Genomic DNA, 23055 nt, shown 5'->3' with positions numbered 1-23055 from the left:
CGCTTGCACTTCAAGGAAATGAGTTTTTGAAATTCCGGAAACTTGTTTAAAATTCACATTTCATGCCTCGTGAGCCAAAAGCGCTAATGAAATTGAGGAAGGTTTCACCGTGGGATGACGTTTCTCAATTTTTCAGAAAAGTGTTCTTGGTTGCACTTAGGATGTAAAGCTTGCATGTTCTACACTGCACCGTTGTAGCTATGTATTTTTACTTACTAATGTTGGAGCTCCTTTTGCATACATTCGTTTTTCGGCATATAATTAACATGTTACGTTGTTGGCCTTACTGCTTATATGCGTGGTCTGATGAAAATGTGGCTAGAATGCTTATTTCTTCGCTGTTTTTAAATGAACTTGGATTCAGTTGCCTTTGATAAATTCGAGTACGACGTAGATAACAACAGTGTAATTTTCTTGAGAATTTTTATTAGCACATACTTCAAAAAAGGCCATAGTAGTAGACAGCATGCTGCACAGGTCCCATGTGCACTTAATCTTTGTTAGTTTGAAGAAAAAACTGTTTAAATCACTATTTTGTGAAGCAAAAAAAAAAAAGCTAAGAACGTTGAAAATGTGGTGAGTTAAAAACTAACCTGAAAATCAAACGCGCAAAGCCAGCATAAAAAAAAAAAACGTAGTAAAAACTCCGGTTTGACGCTTATACCGATTATTAGAAACAGAATTATCAGGACGTGTATGAATACGATGACTCTTTAACATACGGGATAATGCTCCACAACTGTGCAGTGCTGCTGGCTTAGGGAGAAAAACAGCTTTAATAACAATTTTAGAGTCATAAGGCAGCTACCATGCAGGTTTAAGTGAAAAATGTTAGCAATTATTATACGACAGTGAACACGGTATTCACATTGTTGTAACTGATTGATGCATTACAATGCAATCACGCTACCCACTAAGCCATTTGGTGCTCCTTTTCCTATGTGCATCGAACACGCCGCTGTTGCACAGTGGTTATGGCATTCGGCTGCGGAACCCAAGGATGCGGGATCGCATCCCGGCCGAGGCGACCGATTTTCGATAGAAGCGAAAAGCAAGACACCCGTGCGCTGTGCGATGCCAGTGCACATTAACGAAACCCTGGTAGTAAAACTTTCCGGAACCCTCCTCAACGGCAGCTCTCATAGCCTGAGTAGTTGTTGTGGCTTTAGGAAGAAGAAAAAGAAAATGCACGGGCCTGCTACTGGCTCTGTAGCTGAGCCATCTCCGCTGCCTTGTGCGGTCTGAAGAGAAAATAGAGAAGAAAGAAAAAGGAGAGCGAGAGAAAGACGCACACCGCAACAGCCGTCGTTCACCACTTAAGCGATGGCGGGTACAATGACGGCCCACAACCGATAAAAATTCTGTGGCAGGTTAGTCCCCGCCACAGGTGGCGTTGACCTACCAGTTCCAGACCCGTAGGGTCAGGAACAGCCATCCTTCACCGCCTTGCAGCCTGAGTATCTTTGGGACGTTGAACCCGTACTAAACAAAACCGAAACCATCCTCCGCGCATCATTTATTACACTGATCTGTGTGTTGTAGCAAGTCGTATTTACACATTCAGAAAGGAGCTAGTTGGCAGTAGGGCTTCAGCAAGTTAACAGAAAGGAGAACTGAAGAGAAGTGCGCAACTATGCAAACACTGCTTAATGATGGAATGAAAACGGATACATTTTAGATGGAAAATAATTTTCCCACATATTTGCGGATAGGGCGCTTAGTTCAAATGGACATGACAGGAACAGACGAATAGATAAACGCTACACACATCTGAAATTTACTGCGGGAGATAAACACGATAGAGTAATTGTTTTTATTTGTGCCAGCGTGCCGCCATTGCTAATTACATGTGCGACAGAAGTGCAAAAAAGTGGGCCCAAGTAATTCCATCGGGTACTATATTCTTGTTGCTAGCCTTGCGGATGTTAAGTCATGTAGCATTTGTAATTTTGCGCTGTAGTGTTATGCATCGGCACAACGACCAGTTGAACCTGCTGGCAGCAACTGGAGTGCATATAGCACATATGGCGAACATCTAGATTGAAAAGCCCGCTGTGGGAGAACTTCTAGGTGGAGAATTCCATGCCCGACGTTCTGATGTTTCTCAGTCGGTGCCAACCATACAGAAGAATCATGGCAAAATTCGTTCTCATACTGAGGGCCATAAGGCGCCGTGTGTTGCGAACATTCAGTGCAAAATCTTTTTGCAAGATATATTATTTTTAAAACCTCTGGTAATAGAAATGAACCTTTCTAGCTACTAAACAAGCGGTCGGTAGTATTCGGTTCATCGCGCTTACAATTACAAACGAAAAATAAAGTTTCTTCTTTGCAGGAACGTTTCAACACGTAGAGCTTCGGAACGAAGTTTAAAGACCACTAAAGTGAAAAGCGAAAAAGACACTGCATCTTTCCACTTAAAACATTTATTGATCGCAATGAAAGAGAGGTGGCTGGAAAGTGAATGACTCGCCTGCTACTCTGAAGTTGGGAAGGGGAAGATGAGAAGAAACAGAAACGTGGTGGGTGACGATGTGGTCAGAAGAGGTATGAAAAAGTACACAGGCATAATAATTTGCACCACAAGCGTGAATTTTGTCCCATGTCGCTTATGAAACGACAGAGAGTCCGCATTATATGCACAGAAGCGGTTAGTACTGGGCGTGCTGGTTAGAAGTTGTAAATTAAAGAGCATATCGCAGGAACAAAAAACAAAAAAACGGGGACGACGACAAGACAGGACAGGCGCTAACTTTCAAAAGAGGGTTTATTGCAGAAAGGATCGCATATATACCCTTCGGGATCAGCAATGAATGAGACATCGAACAAAAGCTATCAGACGGCCACGTGCTACGCCAAGGATTCAAGCTCTTTGCTTGACAGTGCGACGGACGCCTTGCTGAAACATTTATCCCTTGCCCGAGCTATCTCCAGTGCTTCCATTATCTCCCTTGTCAGCTCATTACGATATTGATACACGATGATTATCTTATCAAACAGGGGATGGCAAGGTGGTTCCGCATAACATCTTCTGCAGTGCTCAGCCATATGGCCGTCTGTGCCAATGCTGCCAACTTTTTATTGTGCTCCAAAAGACGCACGTTTATACATCTGCCAGTTTGGGCAACCTAGTGCTTTCCACGTGAATGTAGAATTTTATAAACAACCCCCTCCTGCAGGGCACGTAAGTGTCTCTGTGTTTAATCGGACATTCAGGTTTCCGCGTTCGCATAGAACAGGTCTTTCTGCACAAACTCAAAAGCTTTTTTGGTGCTGTAAACAGGAACTTTACGCCAGAACACTGCCCACCTTCTGGCGTAAAGGTCTTGTTTACAGCACCAAAAAGTTTGTGCAGAAAGACCTGACAAGCTGATAAGGAAGATAATGGAAGCACTGTAGATAGCTCGGGCAGGGGATAAATGTGTCCGCAAGGCGTTTCTTGCACTGCCAAGCAAAGAGCTTGAATTCTTGGCGTAGCACGTGGCTGTTAGCTTTTGTTCGTGTTCATTCATTGCTGATCCCGAAGGGTATATATGTGATCATCTCTGCAAATAAACCCTCTGTTGAAGGTTAGCGCTTGTCCTGTCTTGTAGTCGTTCCCGTGTTTTTGCTTCTGCGCTATGCTCTTTGATTTTCACTGGTTGTAAATCTTTTAATATGTCCTGCCAAGCGTGTATTAGTAAATTCACCGAGACAGGCTTGTTTTCCAAATGCTTTGAAGAAGTGGCTGCCATTATCATTTCGCACGCATAAACTGGGCGCACTACAAATACGCAGCACACACTGGAAATACACTAGAACACTCCAGTCTCCGTAATACCACAAGTAAAACATTTTGAGGGTCCATCTGCGGAATTAAATGCAAGGTTTTCATGCATGAAAGCGACGTTTAAAAGCTGCCAATAGAGCAAGCATGTATGATGCCGCGGTATTACACGCGGGACAGAAACTGACAGTGCCTGACCTAATCCTATGAGACTTATCTTTCGTGTTAAAGTATCCTGACGCTCCCGTACAGAAACCCACGCCATCCGCGTTTTCATACGCGCTTCATTCTCTTTGTTTTTGCGCGAGTACACTCTCATTTGACACGACGATGCATGCTAAGCCGGTACGCTATCAGATGGTATCTGGTGGATGCGGGGGCAAAGCTTGATAGTTGGATAAGCGCGGTGCAAGCAGCTAGAGCAAGGGGAATGTAAAGTGATGGCAAAAGCTCGGTCCAAAGCGGTTTAGCAAGACTGTAGCATAGCCACTGGCTGAGACGAGGGGGGGGGGGAGTGTTCATCCAAAAGTGCAAAAGAAAAGATAATAAACGGCGATTGGTGTGCTAAAACTATGGTTCAATATAAAATGAGTGGTTTTGTGTATCATTAAAATGGTTTTATAAAAGCCTCGCGGTGAATTTTGTAATGTTATAGCAATACGTTGATTTCACCCCTTGTTTTTGTACTGCGATTGCATTGGCAGCCAAGACTTGTACGCTATAATGGGGTGTCGTCTAGCTGTCTTCTTTGGTGCTCCTGGGTATGGTGCCAAGATAATTCGCATCTCCCAAGACGTGCCGGTTGCGAAGTTTTCGTCTTGCACGTCAGTTGAGTCTCAGTGCTATTCGGTAGAATGTCGCCAAGCTTGTTTAGTCTGTCGCTTTCTTGTTTGACGTGCGCCAGCGCGAAGCCTCTTCGCTCCGTTAAGCGTGCTTCTCGTTTCTTCCTAAGCGTTTGGCGCTTATAAAACTCTGCTTGATGATATGCGAATAACCAATGCACCGCGGCACATATTGGCAGCGCGGCCGTCGGTTTCGCGTTACATCGTTTTCTGCTTGACTCTGACACATGAGCTCATTTCTGTATGTGTCTTCTGATCTGCATTTACACAATGGTCGTTACACATATTGGTCGGTGCCGGCTGGGGCGTATAGTCGATCGGCATGTTTCATAATTTTATTTGTGTGGTTTATATAATATTGCACAAATATATCGAGCCATACCTGTTGAACACTTTATTTCAGATTGTGCGCTAAGGTGCTCTTTTTGTAATGAGAAGTTTTCAGGGCGTGTTACTTTTGAAGACTTGTTGGTTTGACCCCTTCTTGCTATGTCTTCTTTGCCAGCCACACTTTTTTGGACTTTCAACAGCACGAAAACTGCAGGACTAGAGCTGAGTTGAGTGGCACAGTTTAGTTTAGCACAAAAATTTAAGGCCCTCTGACAAGGACGGTATCTTAATCCGGCGGGGTTTATTGATCCTGAAAAAGGCCACATTGTAATGCAGCATGTGCAGGCGTTTCGTCTTCACAGGCATGGAGTTAAATGGTCCCGCAGCATCCAGGCGCGCTAGGACGCCTACATGTTCCGATGCCACAGGAAGGCGTAACATGGAGGACAAATGTTTAATCTTATGAGGTTAATATATTGCTTAAAAAGAATTTAGTTTTATTGTGCAAAACGTTTTTCATTCAGGAGTCTTTGGTATGAGTGCTTGACCGAGCTCGTTTAATCCGCTTTCATGCAAGGCTAAACGCGAATCGTAAAAAACTTCTGCTTATTAAACCTCTCATTTATTGGCGCTGAAATTTAGAACACAGAAGTACACGGTCATCTGCATTTAACCAACATGCTCAGCTTTCCCATGGTTGATGACGTGGCGCCATCTAGAGCGTGTTCACGAAACGATTCCACAATTTTATTGCAACAAGCACGAAACGAACTTCTTGAACTTGGGAAGTGAATTGTACTGATGACGTTTTCTGAGGTCAATATTGTTAAACTATGCGGGAAATAATCTCCAACTAGCCGCTGTTTTAGCTAATTCGACCACTTATACGCGCAGTTTCAACGCAAAACAGCCGATCCGCGGGTATGCAACAGATCGCGCGATGATCGGATTCAGTTATGCAAGACATGCTTGTTTTGGGTTGCCAACACTGTAGGAGATAAGAATTTTTAATTATTACTCACCGAACAATGCAACCACGTTATCTTAACTCGTTCATAAATATTAAAATCGATTTCAGCTCAACGTGGTCAAGACTAATTAGGCATAACGAAAGCGACCAAACGCACTGTTCACAACATTTGACTCGAGCGTTCTCCGGTGTGATCGGCGATTCGGCGCGTCTTCTTGGCATCTTCGGTATCTTCTTGCCCCATTTGACAGATTCCTTTTTCTCCCCCTCTTATTTCTTTTTTTATTCTTCTACTGCCCTTCTGTGGCTCGCAGCAACTTGTTGCCAATATTACGGTGCATGCGCAGTAGTGACTAGCGATGCTTACCCGAAATGCGCCGCTGACTAGCATAGTGTAGCGCTCGCTACAAAAATTATAGATGGTTGCACGTCATCTATGGGCTAAACTGCAGCACGAATAAGCGAGCGGTCCAACCAAAGGAAGCATTTCGCGGTGCTCACAAAGCTTTGAAACGCTCGTTAGAGGACCTTTATAGGGAAGTCGTGCAGATCTTATAAGGAAGAGTGGGGAATTGCTCAAAGGAAATACTTAACAAATGCTTATCCCAGCGAAATATTTCTTGCTTTGTTCCTTTCTCAGCAATCGTAACAAAATGCGACGTTCTTGGAAAGCCTGGTACCCTAACTAAGCCAGCTTCAACCATGCTTTTGACACGCGCCTAGCCCTTATATAGGCCGCCATCTTTAATTGCACATGCGAAGATTTTTCATTCTGTCCCTAAGTGCGTCATGCTGGCTGAATTCTTAATTTCTGCCGGACAGTACGTAAGAACTATTTGATGTCTGAAAATTAAAATTACCTTCCCAGAAGAAAAAAATATATCTCCAAGGAAGGGCTGTTCAGTGCTGCCCCTTTAGAGCGTAAGATGGGGAATAGGTTTATGAAGCACATTGCTAGCTGAAATTTCTTTTTGGAAAGCTAAATATGAGCCATTTATTATTTGTGCGTTATTGTATTTTATAAGAAGTTCAGTTCAGTTCAGTCATTCAGTCGTGTCCGACCTTTCGTGACGTTATGGACCATATCACGCCACGCTTTCCGGTCTCTCACTATCTTCCTAACATAACATAACTTCATCTGCAGCGCCTCGAGGATGCCGTATAACCATCGCGTTCGCTGCCTACCCCTTCTCCGGTGACCCTCAACCTTTCCCAAGACCAAATCTTTCTCCAGCCATTCCTCGCTTCTCATCAGATGACCAAAGTAGCTGAGCTTTAACTTTAGAATTTGACCCTCCAATGAGCAGTCAGGGTTTATGGTCGACAATATCGACTGATTTGATCTTCTGGCAGTCCAAGGAACTCTCAAGAGTCTCCGCCAGCACCGCAATTCAAACGCGTCAATTTTTCGGCGGTCCGCATTCTTCACAGTCCAACTCTTGCATCTATACATCACAACTGGAAAGACCATAGCACGGGTGATACGGATCGTGGTTGGCAGACTAATGTCTCTGCTCTTTACTAGGCGGTCAAGGCTAACCATTGTTCTCTTTTCCAGAAGCAGGCGTCTCCTGATTTCATGGCTGCAGTCTCCTTCCTGGGTAATCTTGGAGCTCCAGAAAAGAAAATCTGTCACAGCTTCCACTTCTTGTCCCTCAATGCTCCAGGACTTGAAAGGGCAAGACGCCATGATCTTTGTCTTTTTATTGTTCAGTTTAAGCCCAAACTTCTCACTCTCTTCTTGTACGAGCATAAGAAGTCTTTTGAGTTCCACTTCACTTTCTGCCTTAAAGTGGTATCATCCGCATATCTAAGGTTGTTGATACATATTCCAGCGATCTTCACTCTAGCTGAAGACTCATCCAGGCCGGCTTTCCTCATGATGCACTCAGCATATAGGTTAAATAGGCAGGGCGACAGTATGCAGCCTTGTCTCACTCCTTTCTTAATCGGAAACCAATCAGTAAGACCATGCCCAGTTCTGACCGTGGCCTCTTGCCCTTCATACAGGTTCCTGAAGAGGCAGATGAGGTGAATTGGAACTCCCATTTCTTGGAGAGCTTGCCACAATCTCCTGTGATCTACGCATTGAAACGCTTTCGCATAATCAATAAAGCAGATGTAGTTGGGTTTCTGGAACTCTCTTGCTATTTCCATGATCCAGCGAAGGTTGACAATGTGGTCTCTAGTTCCTCTGCTCTTGCGAAACTCAGCTTGCACGTCCGCCGGAAGCTCCCGATCCACATACTGCTGCAGCCTACATTGGAGGATTTTCAACATTACCTTGCTAGCAGGCGAAATAAGCGCGATCGTACGGTAGTTGCGACAATCTTTGGCACTGCCTTTCTTTGGAATGGGGATGTAAACTGACCTCCTCCAATCCTGTGGCCACTGCAGTGTTGTTCAAATTTGCTGACATAATGTATACTGAACGTTAACATCGTCACGGTTGAGGTTTTGAAGCAACTCAGCTGGAGTGCCATCAATTCCGCTAGCTTTGTTCTTAGCAAGGCTGGCTAAGGCCCATTCAACTTCACTCTTCAAGATGCCCGGCTCGAGATCAGTAATCACAACAGTCTTATGTTGGGTTCGCACATCCGGGTCCTTCTTGAACAGTTCTTCTGTGTATTCCTGCCCCCTCTTCTTTATCTCTGAGGCTTCAGTGAGGTCCCTGCCTCGTTTGTCCTTTATCACGCTCAGCTTAGCACAGAAGCTTCCTTTGATATCTTTGATTCTCTTATACAGAGCTCTTGTGTTCCTCAATTGGCTGTTGTCTTCATTTGCTTGGCACTGTATGTTCAGGAAGACATTCTTATCTCTCCTTGCTATTTTCTGAAAATCCGCATTGAGAACCTTGTATCTTTCTCTTTCCCCCATAACGTTTGCCATCCTTCTTTCCTCAGCTATTTGCAAAGCCTCTTCAGATAACCAGTTGGCTTTCTTGCATTTCTTTTGCTTTGGAAATACCTTAGTAGCAACGCCTTGTATTATATCACGAACATCAATCCACATCGCTTCAGGCTCTCTGTCTTCTAGATCTAATTCTTGAAATCGATTCCTCGCTTACACAACATATTCGGATGGAATTTGATCCAGATCATACCTGAAAGGCCTTCTAGTTTTCTGCGTTTTCGTCAATCGAAGCTTAAATTTGGCAACAAGGAGCTGATGATCGGTGCCACAATCGGCCCCAGTCCTTGTTTTTACTGCTTGTAAAGCGGTTCTCAATCTCTGCCGGCAAAGAATATAATCAATCTGATTCCTGTACTGACCGTCCGGTTGAAGTCCATGTGTACAGGCGCTTCTTGTGCTGTTGAAAATGAGTATTTGCTATGGTCAGGTTGTCTTCTTGACAAAACTCTACTAGCCTCTGCCCAGCTTCATTTGGCGCACCAAGACTGAACTTGCTTGTAATTCCGGATATTTCTTCACTCCCCACCTTAGCATTCCGTCTCCTACGAGAAAAAGGACGTCTGATGATGGAGTTCGGTCTAAAGTCATTGCAGGTCAGCATAAAATCTCTCAACGTCATCTTCTTCAGCAGTCGTGGTTGGTGCATAGACTTGGATAACTGTTATGTTGAAAGGATGACTTTGGATCCGACGTGAAATTATTCGGTCGTTTTTGCGGTTGTACCCTAGCGCTGCTTTGCCCATTCTTCTGTTTACTATGAGAGCGACCCCATTCTTTCTCCTGGATTCGTGCCCACAATGAAATACATAATGGTCGCCGGAATTAAATTCTCCCATTCCGGTCCACTTGAGCTCGCTGATACCCAAGATATCAATGTTCAATCTGCCCGTTTCTCGCTTGACGACATCCAGTTTAGCTTGCGTCATAGATCTTACATTCAATGTTGCTATCTGATATATCTCCTTGCAACATCGGACTTTTCGGTCGCTTCCCGACACATCCATGACTGAGCGTCTTTTTGCCTTTAGCCCAGCCGCTTCATTCGTCCTGGAGCTACTAGGAATCGCCCTTTGTTTATCCCCAGTAACATGTGGGATGCCTTCCAACCTGAAGGGTTCATCTTCCGGCGCCATATTATTAATGCTATTGTGACTGGCCATAGGGTTTTCTTGGCAGGAAATACTGGGGTGGGTTGCCATTACCGTTTCCAGTGAATCACATTTTGTCAGAACTCTTTGTCGTGACCTGTCTATCCTGGGTGACCCTCCACAGCAGAGCTCACGATTTCATCGAGCTTTGCAAGCCCCTCCGCCACGACAAGGCAGTGATCCATGAGGGGGATTTTATAAGAAAGACAACTACAATTCAGCATGTGCGATTACTTCAATGGGTGCTTGAATTCCTTAAGTTTGAGAGATCAATTTTGGTTTTCGTCTCTGGTTGTATAATATTTATATACACAAACCCGCAGCTTTTTTCTTAGCAGTAGAACATTTTGCGTTACTGCGAGGGCTGGACAGGAAGGTCTAAGCAGCACAATTTTATTGGACTCTTTTCAGAAAGATACTCAATATTTTGACTATTCTACAATAATTATTGCTCTCTGTTGCAGTGCCCCGGCTTCGTTCACGGCCACTTTCGGCAATTATTGCCCTCGCTTCATGTTTTTCCCATGCTCCAAACAGTAGTGAAACAGGCTGGACAAATTTAGTACCAGGACGACGCTCGTACGCGGGGAGCGCCCAAATAGCAGGGACGTTTCGGAAGTGTGTCTCAGTAGGGGCCAGATTATCGCAGTCATTGGTTAACGCGTGCTTGAGTTGGAAGGCCGAGTCGTCAAGTGGAATAAACGGCGTCCTGTACAGTGTTCGGCGGTGACGACACGATTGAAGAAAGGATCGAGGCTTGGCAAGAATAACGGTGAAGCCCCTTTTGCGGGAACACTCTTAACTACATTTAAAGAAGGCAAAAGCGAAGGCGACAATATTGTGCGAAGCGCATACAAATTGTTCGGCCGAAATGTCGTTGCCATCGCTGCTGCCGCCGTCGTAATGAACTGAGACGGACAGAGTCGGAGGAATACGTGATTTCGTATTGAAATTGTGGCGCTATAATTTTTTGTGCAGCGTTCAGTGTGACGTCATACCATTTCGTTTCCCATTTAGCAACCATCTGCTTGTCGAGTGGGATCTCAATTCCCGATAGGGATTCGAACCGAAGACATATACATCTTCTACAAGTACAAGCGTCTCCTGAGAATAGATACTGCAGCCTTCTACCCCACAGACAACAAAACAAAAATATAAAAGTATTCGCCTAACGAAAAGGCGGCGTGAAACGCGCCTCGCGTCTACTCTTAAAGCGTACACCTGATTTATATTAAGGCGAAAGCCTTTGAAGACTCATGCTGTCGTGGACAAAATGTTTTACGTTTTTGGGGCGACTCTGATTGGCCGAGACGAGATGACGTCATTGAGGTCCCGACCAATCACAGAGCACCACCACAGTAAGCGCGAATGTGTCTTATATGCCCATATGGCAATCAACGATCAATCGGTAATAATGACTAATTAAGAGTTCATAATAAATAATTATTGACTAATCAAAGACATCACTGGCCTCCCTCGCCTGACATCGAATCCCACTCTTCAAGCGGAGGCCCAGCTGAACACCATTGATGAGCTCGTCGAGCAGCGTCGTGCAGCGTGCTATCTGAAGCGTGAAGCTATTCCTGCAGCGTCAGCACTAGCGCATTATTTTCATTCGTCTTGTACGCTGCTTGAAGCAACGCCTTCAGAACCTCCATGGTATCTGCCACAGATGACAAACAACCTTCCGCTACGAGAAAAGCGCCGACTTCAACATTCGGTGCAAGAAGCGGAGCCAGATCATTACACAGACACTACAGGGGCACTTCAAGCTTATGTAAACGCAAGCGCGGACTATGAGATTTTACATTCTACCCACAATTGTCCATTGCTTCCTGAAATATGCGACATATGTTCATATAGAACAGAAGCAACGCACCTTTCCTCTCTAATAGCGGGGCTCGTTGCCATTCGCGACGGTTTGTCTGTATTAGCAAACAGCCTATATGCTGCACCCCCGACCATTTTGATCTTGCATACAGAATCTAGCCAAGCAGTCCGAGCATTACGGAGTATAGCTAATACCTTCGACATCATCAACGATTTCTGCAATATTGTGCAAACATATCCTTGCCCTGTGCATGTGGTGTGGGCTCCCCGCACTACGCTCCGTCTCACAGAAACTGATGATGCGTCCTGTTCCCAGAAAGTGCCATATCCTCTGCCTATGTTAAAGTTGTCCGCAGGAGATGCCGTAGGGCCTGCAAAAAAGTTTCTTCGCCGCTCCACGCGTGCTTTAATTCCACCGTGTGGAGTAAACCTTCCCAGCGATTTAACTCGCCGTGAGGAGGTGGCGCTGAGAAGAATCCGCGTGGGTGCACTGCGTTAACGCCTGCTGTAAAATCTTCCTGGACCACCCAGACTGCTCCCATGAACTGCCCTTTCTGCCCAGCCCCTGCTATGGAGGCCACACTAGACCACTTCCTAACAACATGTCCTGGCCTTCGCGTGGCCCGCAAGGTATGTACATCTTAGAAGCCACTCTTACCACCCTACCAGACCGCCCGACACAGGGGTATAGACACATGGCCCACACCACCGAGAGCTGTTGGTATTCATTGCTGCCACAGGCCTGTATCAATATATTTAAACCCTTATGCCAAAGGGCGAATTTGCGCAGTAAATAAAAATCAATTAACTAATTACCTAATTAATTACGAATTACCTAATTTATGACTAATGAATGATTAATTAGTGCCAGTTGTGTAGCAGAATGCAGCACTTCTCTAGTGAAAAAAAAACCATATGAGTCACAATAGTCTCGTACAAATTTCTCATATAAACTCATACAAAAGCCATATGATCTCATATATTTCTCATACGCTGAATGAGATTTGTATGAAAATATGAGATTTTTACGAGCTTAATATGAGAATTTGTAGGAGGTTATTGTGAATCATTGGGTTTTTTTGCTAGGGCAGGATTTCTGGACACGAAGGCCTAGAAGGAAATGAGGTAGCGAATGATCTAGCCCGAGCTCTCACAAACCGGGCGGATCCCCATCCCTACGTCACCCCTCTCCTAGGACCCTACGGCGACAGGCTGGAACACCTACGGTTAGAAAGAAGAATTTTCTCACCACCACACAAACACCTTCCTTCCTCGGACGCTATAGACTGGAGAAAAATACAAACAAACACATTCCCTAATCTTCAAATTTTAAATAAGATAAGCCCAAAAAAATACACGAGTTACTGTCCTTGGTGCGGTGCAAGCCCCACACTCTTTCACATCTCTTGGGAATGCCAGGACAAACCTGACCCAACGTTAATAGTGCCATGCCTGACACACGAGCAGTGGGAGGCGGCCCTGACCAGCGACAACCTCAACCAGCAAGCCTGGATTATCCAGCTAGTCCGCAAGTCAGCTGCTGCCAGCGGAGCCCTGGACTAGGGGCACCGACCACCCAGCTCCTGCGAATATTTACTGTTTATATGCTCATTAAAAGTTTTCTCTCTCTCTCTCTCTCCTTTCACTATTTTAGTCGCTGAAGTCCCTCGTAATTATTTCTCGGCGGCCGTGTAGAGGGTGGGGGAAATGCTGGTAGATAAGGTATGTTTTTATTTAGTAGCCGAAGGTGTAATGACTAGGAGGTTTTCTTTGCGGGGCGGGGTCGCATAGTAATTTCTGTGGAAAGTGCAGAGTACCACCGAAAACGAATATTATTATTTGCCCTACGGCGTTAAGCGTGTTTCTCATCGCGACAGTTAAGTCTTGCGACTTATCTAACTAGATGGCGTTGTTTTCACCACTAAAAAAGTTTAGTACAAACAAGATTCATACAAAATATGCATGTGAATAAAATCCGCAAAGTCCGCGATAGTTTCTAAATAATTTGTGCTATCTCTTTGAGGAAATCCAGTATATCACACCCTAACAAATGTAACACACAAAAAGTTCTGCACGACACCACACACACGTAGGCTCCGCGTGGAGGACGCTTTCAAAAGCCATATAATTGTCTAGAATCTGCAAGGCACCACTGTGCATGCGTCTCTTGTATCTGAATAGATTTGATAGAATGAGATTACAGTGTCCTTGTATATCTGGACGTCATGCACATCTGCGAACATCATCAATCATTCACCTCCAAAGAAAACATTTCCATTTCAGCCGCTTGTAACTACAATAAACGCAGTCAGACGGAGCGCATTCAGGGTCGCCATTCAACACGACGCAGAAAAAGAAATTTATCAGTTTGTCTTGCCAACTTCGGAACTATTTTGAAACAAGGCGAAACCAAGGGCGGCACGCTGAATTTACGACATTTTCATCGCGTCACCAGAAAACACAAGTATCCGCAGCTACCCTACAAATCGCAAGAGTTGGGCATTTTAGCAAGCGCATACTAGCGTCCTCTGTTTATGTCAGAATGTTGGAGCAGCTTTTCAGAGGCGGGCAACGACTGAAGCTTTCGCATTGAAGCCAATATTTACTGAAGGCTTTCGGCAGCTTGTGAAAGACTGATTTTTGTTTGTCTTTGAGTGCATCAACATTTTGACATATGCGCCAACATTCCAGGCTATTAGAAGTCAAGATAGAAGAGTCTCCTGCAGGTATAGATAGCTGAGGGCAGTACTCACTCTGCCGATCAATACTTCAATAGTTATTATTTCGCAATGCCATCGCCGCTCGACTTGCATAAACAGGACAGCGTTCAGCTCTTCGTTTCGCCTAGTTACTATGCTGTCAAACGCTTACCGACAACTTTTGGTTCATGGATATAGACACATTTTAATCTCACCTTTTTTGGCGCCCAGAAATAATGAGGTTTGTTAAATTCAGTGATAATTTGGCCCAGAGCGCATTGTGGAAACCGCCAGCGCGCTTCCTAAATTGAGGCTGTAAGAAGGAAAAGAAGTTAACGTGCATTGAAAGGTGTACTAACTGGTTCACATGGAATGAACAGCTGAACCGCTTTGTCAGGAAAGGGGTGGAGCAAAATTTATATGTAGATAGGGGACTAACCACAAAGAAGAGAACGGAAATAAAATAGTGAAGACGCTAAGTTTTCAGGGTCGGATATTTGGTGATAACTATTCTTAGAAAGGAGCTTTCTGAAGTGCGGTTTTAGGCTCGTGAGTGGTCGGCTAGCTCGTGTCGCATGTATATACCAGAGCTACAACAAATGACTTGATTTCACTGTAAAGGGCGGGACAGATAAATGATTACTGCTTTATTACTTTGTGATACCCGAGTTGTGAGTAGAGTTTAGAGGGCACAACCTATCCATGCCGTGATTTAAGATGAAAAACAGTGCCGTAATCAGTCCTTTAAGGCCTCCGACAAACCTTCCACTGGTGTATTGTTTCGAAGGCTTTGTGAGCCGCTATCTACAAGCCTGAGTATACCCACTGCCGCCTGACTATACCCACAGCAGGGCGAAGGCCTCTCCCATATTCCTCCAATTAACCCGGTCGTGTGCTAGCTGCATCCACTTGACCCCTGCGAACTTCTTAACCTTATCCGCCCACCTAACTTTCTGCCACCACCTGCTACGCTTTCCTTCCCTTGGAATCCAATTTGTTACCCTAAGCGACCATAGGTTATCCTCTCTTCTCACTACCTGTCCTGCCCATGTCCATTTCTTCTTCTTAATTTCCACTAGAATGTAGGTAACTTGAGTTATTTATCTGACCCACTCTGCACGCTTCCTATCTCTTAATGTTACCCCTACCATTTTTCGTTCCATAGCCCTCTGGGTTGTCCTCAACTTAAGGTAGAACCCTTTTTGTTAGCCTCTGATGTGACACGACCACAACTGGCTTTTAATAAATTCTAACGTGACGCACCCCGTTAGTATTTATTAAACGCCATTTGTAATCGTGCCATGACTTGTATGACTTGTGCGCTTCGCCTAAATTGAAAAGAAGTCACCACTGCATGCTTTCGACACCCTGATCGCAAGCCAAGTCAAGCTAAACACGCTGACAAACAGGCAACTGCTTCGACGTGACAAGCTAAAAAAATAATCATTCATGTCTTATTCTTCTCGCCTCTGTACATATGGCACATGCCCACAGTGGGGTTGACCAGGGTATAGTGAATTTTTTTTATTACGCAAGCTTGCCATAAGGAATGTTATAAAAATTCATGTAAATTATTTTCTGTAATGAACCGGAAAAGGCACCCGCTCTTATTGTTGTCGGTGAGCCATTTGGAGAAGCCCTCTTGCCTTGTTACGGTTAGTCCCCCTTCCCGCAGAATCTGTGTCCTTGATGCCCTCGTCCCTGCACAAGTCCACAGCAGGTGGCGAACATCCACTTCTGCAGCTGGTGTGGAACACTTCGGGCATGTGGTGGGTTCGATGTCCTCTTGAGATTCCCATCGGTATGTTATCGACGGGGTATGCGCCGCCCCAGCTCCTTCTAAGGGAAGCCTCCTCCAATCTCGTTAAGTTATGAGGGAAGGGGAAAGTACACGAGGGAATAAGGGCACGTATATTTTTCCTTAAAGAGGATGCTAAGATGAGAACAGCGGAACGGATATCAAAAGGGAGCCTGGTGGAGGGCGCATTAGTGTTTGGAACTTCGTGTGTGAGGTGGTCAACTTTTCTCTGCCCAGCGTTCTCAGCATCGTCTTGTATCCAATGTATCTGGATGCGTATCTTCGTTTTTTTTTATTTAGTGCGGGGATTTCCTGGGTTGCACAAAGTGTCTTTGTCAATTTATTCAGTTGTTTTATGGCGGCTAAGGAGCCCTAATAGATGTGGGCTTCTGTTATGAAATCTATTTTTTTTTATATCCTCCATAGCATCGCGAATTCCATAGAGTTCCATAACAAGCGAGTCCGGGCTTTCTGAAACATATTCATTTTATACCTTTAGTTGAGTGTGTTGGTCTAGTAGCTGCTTTTCTACCGCCATTTTCTATAATTAATGCGTCCGTATATGCAATGCAATTACCTGTAAGTACATCAACCAGAGGTCGAGATGCCAGGTTTTCTTTACGACGAAGCCGAGTAGTCTTGTTTGTCGTAATAGTGAATTCTCACGGAGGAGTGTCAGCGATTGGTGGCGTTTGCACTGTCACTTCGTTACACAAGGATGCTGTGGGCATAACCTACTTTCGCTTCATATTCCTTGTTGCCTATCCTTGTTCAATTAATGTACAACAATATAATACCTGATCCTGACTTAGACTGCATGGCACATTACCTAATAATTAGGAATTTAGTGTTGCTGAAAACTGCGAAAAAAAGGGAGTAGCAGTCGTAGTCAATAAAATAAAAAATAAAACATATGCAATAATACTTGTAAGTAAAATTAGTACAGAGAAGCGCTAGCAAAGAAACCTTCCGGTCCCATTACTATAACTATAGAAAGACTCAGAAACCTAATTTAGGGCATGCCCTCGGTGGTTGCTTCAAAGGAGAGAGGAGAACAAGAATTGTAAACGACAGTCCTAAGTCACCAAGCGGAATCGCCAAATAATTTATTCTTTGAGGTGCATACCTGCGGCAGGAGAGGATGTCATGCTATGTGGTTTCCACGGCATCGCATGACGGACAAAAATTCGGCCGCGTGAATCCATAGTGACCCAAGATCGTCACTAAGACCTCATATTGCTTCGAGCTACAATATTGGATATTCCAATGAAAATTTAGATGTTTAAAATCCACCATCGCAAGGCGTGGCTCAAAGCTCAAGGGTTGTAGTATTTGGAGGCTTTCAAAAAGGGGACAAATTGGAAAAAATAATGTTAAGAACGACACTGATAATAGGCCCATTGAGAGCTGCAATCGCTAAGAAATCGGTCTTCGGAATTAATAACGCAGTGGCCAGGAACCCACTGAAAACGCACTTATACGTGTAATTGAAGGAAAGACATAAGGGATTGCCTCAAAAGATGTGTCTTCGAGGTTTCCAACATTTATAAGAGTGACCGGCTATGTGAGGGTATGACTACGTGTGTAATATGAAGGGAAAGTTTTGAAGGGCCAAACCAATTGCAAGCCATTAAGCAGTAATATACTGTTAATCTCGAGAGAAGCAGTGTTTTTATTCGTCCGGTCGAAAAAAATTCTCACTACTGGCCCGAATTACTGACCTCCAGTAGAAGTGGCGATTTCTCAAGCGTTATCTGCGCTTCTTTTCTTCTTTGGCCGGCATTCGCAATCTTTTTCTGATATCGATCACTTAACGGAGCTCATGTGATGTCGCCTAGCTTTCTTAGTATCAATAGAGCTGAATAGCTATGCCATTGATCTTTGTTTTATCACATTTAAGTGCAACAAATGCCCTGGGGTGCTCGCTTTATATTGTAGCGATCATTTACCATTATTCTAAGTAATTTTTGTCGTGTGCGCATAGGTCACAGACACTCATCACCCATAGTTTCTTATTAACAAAAAAGACAAAACTGCGTGTGAAATGTGTGGCGATGAGCTCACAGTTAATCACATTTTAATCTCATGTTCTCATCTCGAAGAATCTAATAAAATATTTTACTGTTGTGAAGAGGAAGAAGTACGAGGAACATTCTAGGCAGTGCCATCGTGATCGCTGCGCGTGTTGGACCTGGCGGTGTTCGCTGTTGCTGTGCTCGCCGCTGATCTGCCCAGTCCTGCTGATCGAGTCCTGCTGATCTGATCAATAAACTCTCATCTTACATTTGGTGGAGGTGCGGGGTAAGATCTATCCTCTTCCCCTGGAACTCCGCAGCCGCACATTACCACCTCCTGCGATGCCTGAGGACGTTAACAACCAAGCCGTACAAGTTGGCTCGGCCATTATCTGCCGCGGCTCCCTCCGCCAGCGAGACCCCGCCATCTTCAGCGGCACTGACGACCACGACGTCGAGGACTGGCTCACATCCTATGAGAGAGTGAACGCTTATAACAAATGGGACGCGGAAACGAAGTTAAGCAACGTGATATTCTATCTTACTTGCGTAGCAAATCTATGGTTTCGCAACCATGAAGCGGACATTCCATCATGATCCGTGTTAAAAGCTAGCTTCGCTGAAGTTTTCGGCCATCCGGCCGTGAGGAAACTCCGCGCTGAACAGCGCTTGCGAGCGCGGTCTAAGCAGGTTGGTGAGAATTTCACAAGTTATATCGAGGACGTCGTTGACTGGTGCAAGCGCTTGAATGCACATATATCAGAGGCCGACAAGATTAAGTACATTCTGCAAGGCATTGATGACGACGCCTTCCAGATGCTGAATGTTCGAGATAACCGCACCGTCGCAGAAGTGGCCACACTGTGTCAAAGTTATGATGAACTGCGCAAACAAAGGGCCATAACTCGCGCGAACACCATGCACTCTGAGTGGCTTGCTGACCTGACAGATGCAGCTGAATATTCTGCGCTGCTGCCACAAATCAAGAGCTTCATTCGGGAAGAAGTTGCTCGACAGCTCTCCCTTATGTCCTGCCATGAAGAGCCTTCCTCACACCTAGCTCTCAGTTTGCGCCAGATTATTCAGGAACAAGTAGCCGAATCTCTTCTTCCAACCCCTCAATTTATGCCTGTCGCAGCCCCCTTGACATATGCGGCTGTTGCTGTCCGACCACTACCTACGTATGCTCCGCTGCAACCTGCCTACGTTCAGCCGCCTCCTAGTCCTACTGGAGGACCTGCGCGGTTTATTCGACCGGCCCCAAGACCGCGCAATCACTGGCGCAAGACAGATAACCGCCCAATTTGTTATACTTGCGGACTGACTGGACAGATTCCTCGTTATGGTCGAAACAGTCTCCCAGTGTCGGCACCACCTACTCAAGGTTCTGGGTACTGGTCTTCGATGCCTCAGTATTCCGCGCCTACTGGGCCTCCAGCCAGCCGTCATTTCTCCCCAAAACCGTCGCCGCGACGCCGCTCTATCTCACCGATGCGACGTCGACAGAAAGCTTCATGTGAGGAAAACTAGAGGCCGCAGTTCCTGAGGCGAGAACAGCGACCACGTCGAACTCTCAAAGTCCTCATCGAAGCGGACGCGAGATTGTTTACGTCCAGTGCCTTAAACCCTATTACGACCCTGCCGTCTTGCTCACGCCGTAAGTCGCCAGGATGTCTCCTCTTCGTCCCGCGGGTAATTGTGAAGAGGAAGAAGTACACGAGGAACATTCTAGGCAGTGCCATCGTGATCGCTGCGCGTGTTGGACCTGACGGTGTTCGCTGTTGCTGTGCTCGCCGCTGATCTGCCCAGTCCTGCTGATCGAGTCCTGCTGACCTGATCAATAAACTTCCATCTTACACTGCATTATAAAATGAACACATTCCTTTCAACCTGCTTAGCTTTTAGGCAAACAAGCACTCGTCGATTTTTCTTTTGCTTGTACGTTTCTGAAGAAAGCCAATGTTTTAAATTTAATATATTATCATGAGACTTAGGCACTCAACGTAACAGATCATCATTTAACCTTGTGTTCGGTGATGATAGCTGCTGCTTCTTAAGCTCTATAAAACCCTACAAAGCTAACTACTAACCATTATTTGTGTTATGGTATGCTCACGGTTGCTGAACCAATACTCTATACGAAACAACTCTTAAAAGCTAGGGCCATACGTTTTTGATTTCATTATCTGAAGATGTCGATCAGACAGAGTTCCTTTTGTAGTTGCGAGAGATTTATTTTCAGTGCAGAGATCAGTTATCACCTTGCGTTTCCAAAGACTCCTAACATTCGGAATGAGTAAGCCGGAAAACTTTGCATTACAAATCCGTTCAGCAAATGCATAAAAAGCAAGAATAGGCTTTTAAATTAGGTTTTACGAGCAAGTGACGTTAAACATAGCTTGAATTTAAGAGCTGCGAAGCAGATTAAGTGGAGACAACAAAAAAAAGCGAGGTCTTAGTACCATCAACGCAGATTACCCAGCGTTGGTGCAGAGCCCTCAGAAATTTGACAAAGATTTCAGTAATTAGCTGGAAATAATGCAACAGTTACGCAACCTAGTTAGAAATGGATGGTACATGTTATTAATAAAAAAAGAAATTCGTCAGCGTGTTTTACGATAACATACTGGAAGCAGACACAATAAACATTTGTCCACTTTCATGTGGGAGTAATTATTTAGAAAAGTCTAACAACGTTATATTCCAAATTCACTATTTCTTGCTCCTGCCTCTCCCACAGGAGTGAACTCTATTTTGTACTCGTGTGACAACTGATCAGCTGCCGAAAATGAAAGAATGAAATGTTGCTCGGCTAAACCGTTGAGACATATATGCAACTGTATGATTCAACCCGGTAACTATCTCGACAAGATGACAGTAGCCTACGTGAGACTTATTCATAAGGCAGGAACATATGCTAACCTAAATAACTAAAGGCCAAAGTCTGTCGCACCACTTTTTTCTGAAGTAGCAGGATGAATTGCGTAGAAGTGCAAATATGTAAATGATTTTCTTAATTCGAAGTGCGCAATTCCCGAGCAACATATCTGTTCCTAGAAGGCTGAATCAATGGAAAGGGTGCTATTGCAAAACAAAGATATGAAATTATAAAAAAAATTCGAAGATCTTTTTACAAGTGTAGTTGTTTTAGACCCGTAAAGCTTGCGACACAGTTAGGCAGAAAAGTTTAAGAAGCTTGAGCTTTAAGGCATGAGGACTATAACACTATATTATTCCTAACTATTTAGGCTCCGGATTATTGTATGAAATGGGTTTCAGTCTCACATGTACCTTTTAATTGCGGCATATCACAAGGATCAATATTTGGTCGTTTGGGGATAGTATTATACATAATTGGCATAGCTAAGCCTCCAAAGACCCAAGAAATTGCACTCTAAGGCGACAATACAATGATCCTTTTTCTAGAACTAAATTTAACGAAGTCGAAGCAGAGTCAAACACTTGGTTGCAAGAAATAAACACTTCGCACTCTTTATATAAAGGCCCGTTAAACGCCCCGAAAACAAATTTCATTCTTTATCACGCCGAAAATAGGCTGACTGACCCTAAAACTCTGCGCGACGCTTTGACAATACTGTAACTTGAAAGTCAATAATTTGTAGGTGTCATTTCACGAGCAAAACTTACCTGGTATCATTACATAGTCTTTATTCTTATAGCGCTGACGAAACACCACAGGAAGAAAGACACAAAAGGACAGAAGCGCACTCTTCTGTCCTTTTGTGTCTTTCTTCCTGTGGTGTTTCGTCAGCGCTATAAGGATCAAGATCATGTGCCAACTAACCCGTCAAAAAGCCATTACATAGTCAGTGTCCGGATGAACGCTGCCCCATTTCAACAATTCAACAGCCTCAGGGTATATCTTCTGGTCTTCACAGAAATAGCAGACGGCTTTAATAGCTTCCATGATCCTTATCTTGGCAATTGAACCAGTTATTTCTTTCGGATTATCTCGTTTCTAGTAAACCGCAGAGGTACCAACTAATGGAAGAGGAAACAGTTGATTATAAGATCATCTTGATCTGTACTACCTCCCCCTTCCCCTCCCCCCTAAAGTAAATAAAATGTTATGGTATAGCAAGAACTTCTGTGTCGTGACGCTGGGGCTACGTCGACCCGGCCTTCACTTGGTAGCGTGCAGAGACTCGGGGTTGAAGAAGGACTGAATCTTCTAAGTTGGTGAAATATGTACAAGCAGGTTTACTGGCACTTTGAGAAAACGTATTTACAAGAATATTTACATGAAAAAGAAGGGTACATCAGCAAAATGACAAGCGTTAAGAGTTCTTAGCGAGAAGCGACTGGATGAGCCGTTTACCCAGGGCCCAGAGCGACATTTCGTGCTCTGCAGCGTCCTTAAAAACCCCCTATGTCCAGCCCCTCTCTGAAGATGCTGACCAACCAAACCAGGGCACGCCCCTCAGGTATCGGCATCCAATCGAACACTTCACTGCACTGATGGTCTGAAGCACTGACTGGTCCGGCATTCATTCGTTGGGCGTGATCACTTGTTGGCGGGAAAAGCTTGGGAACGGCGAGGAGAGGAGGTACATTTCTATTCTTCAGCAAAGAAACCACAAGCTGGTTCTGACAAGGGGTTTTACTTCTCAGAAACCCGAGTGCACGTGGCGCCGCATAGGGCTCCCAACATGGTCCCTTTTCGACAATTGCAAATCTTTCCTGCATTCCCGGGAAATCACTTAATGGCCGTATGAGTCATGCT

Source organism: Amblyomma maculatum, chromosome 1 (genome assembly GCF_055883805.1).
Source record: "Amblyomma maculatum isolate TAMU_Amacu chromosome 1, ASM5588380v1, whole genome shotgun sequence".
Classification (NCBI taxonomy): Eukaryota; Metazoa; Arthropoda; class Arachnida; order Ixodida; family Ixodidae; genus Amblyomma; species Amblyomma maculatum.
The sequence above is the reverse complement of the archived record's forward strand: the minus strand, read 5'-3'. Positions refer to the sequence as shown.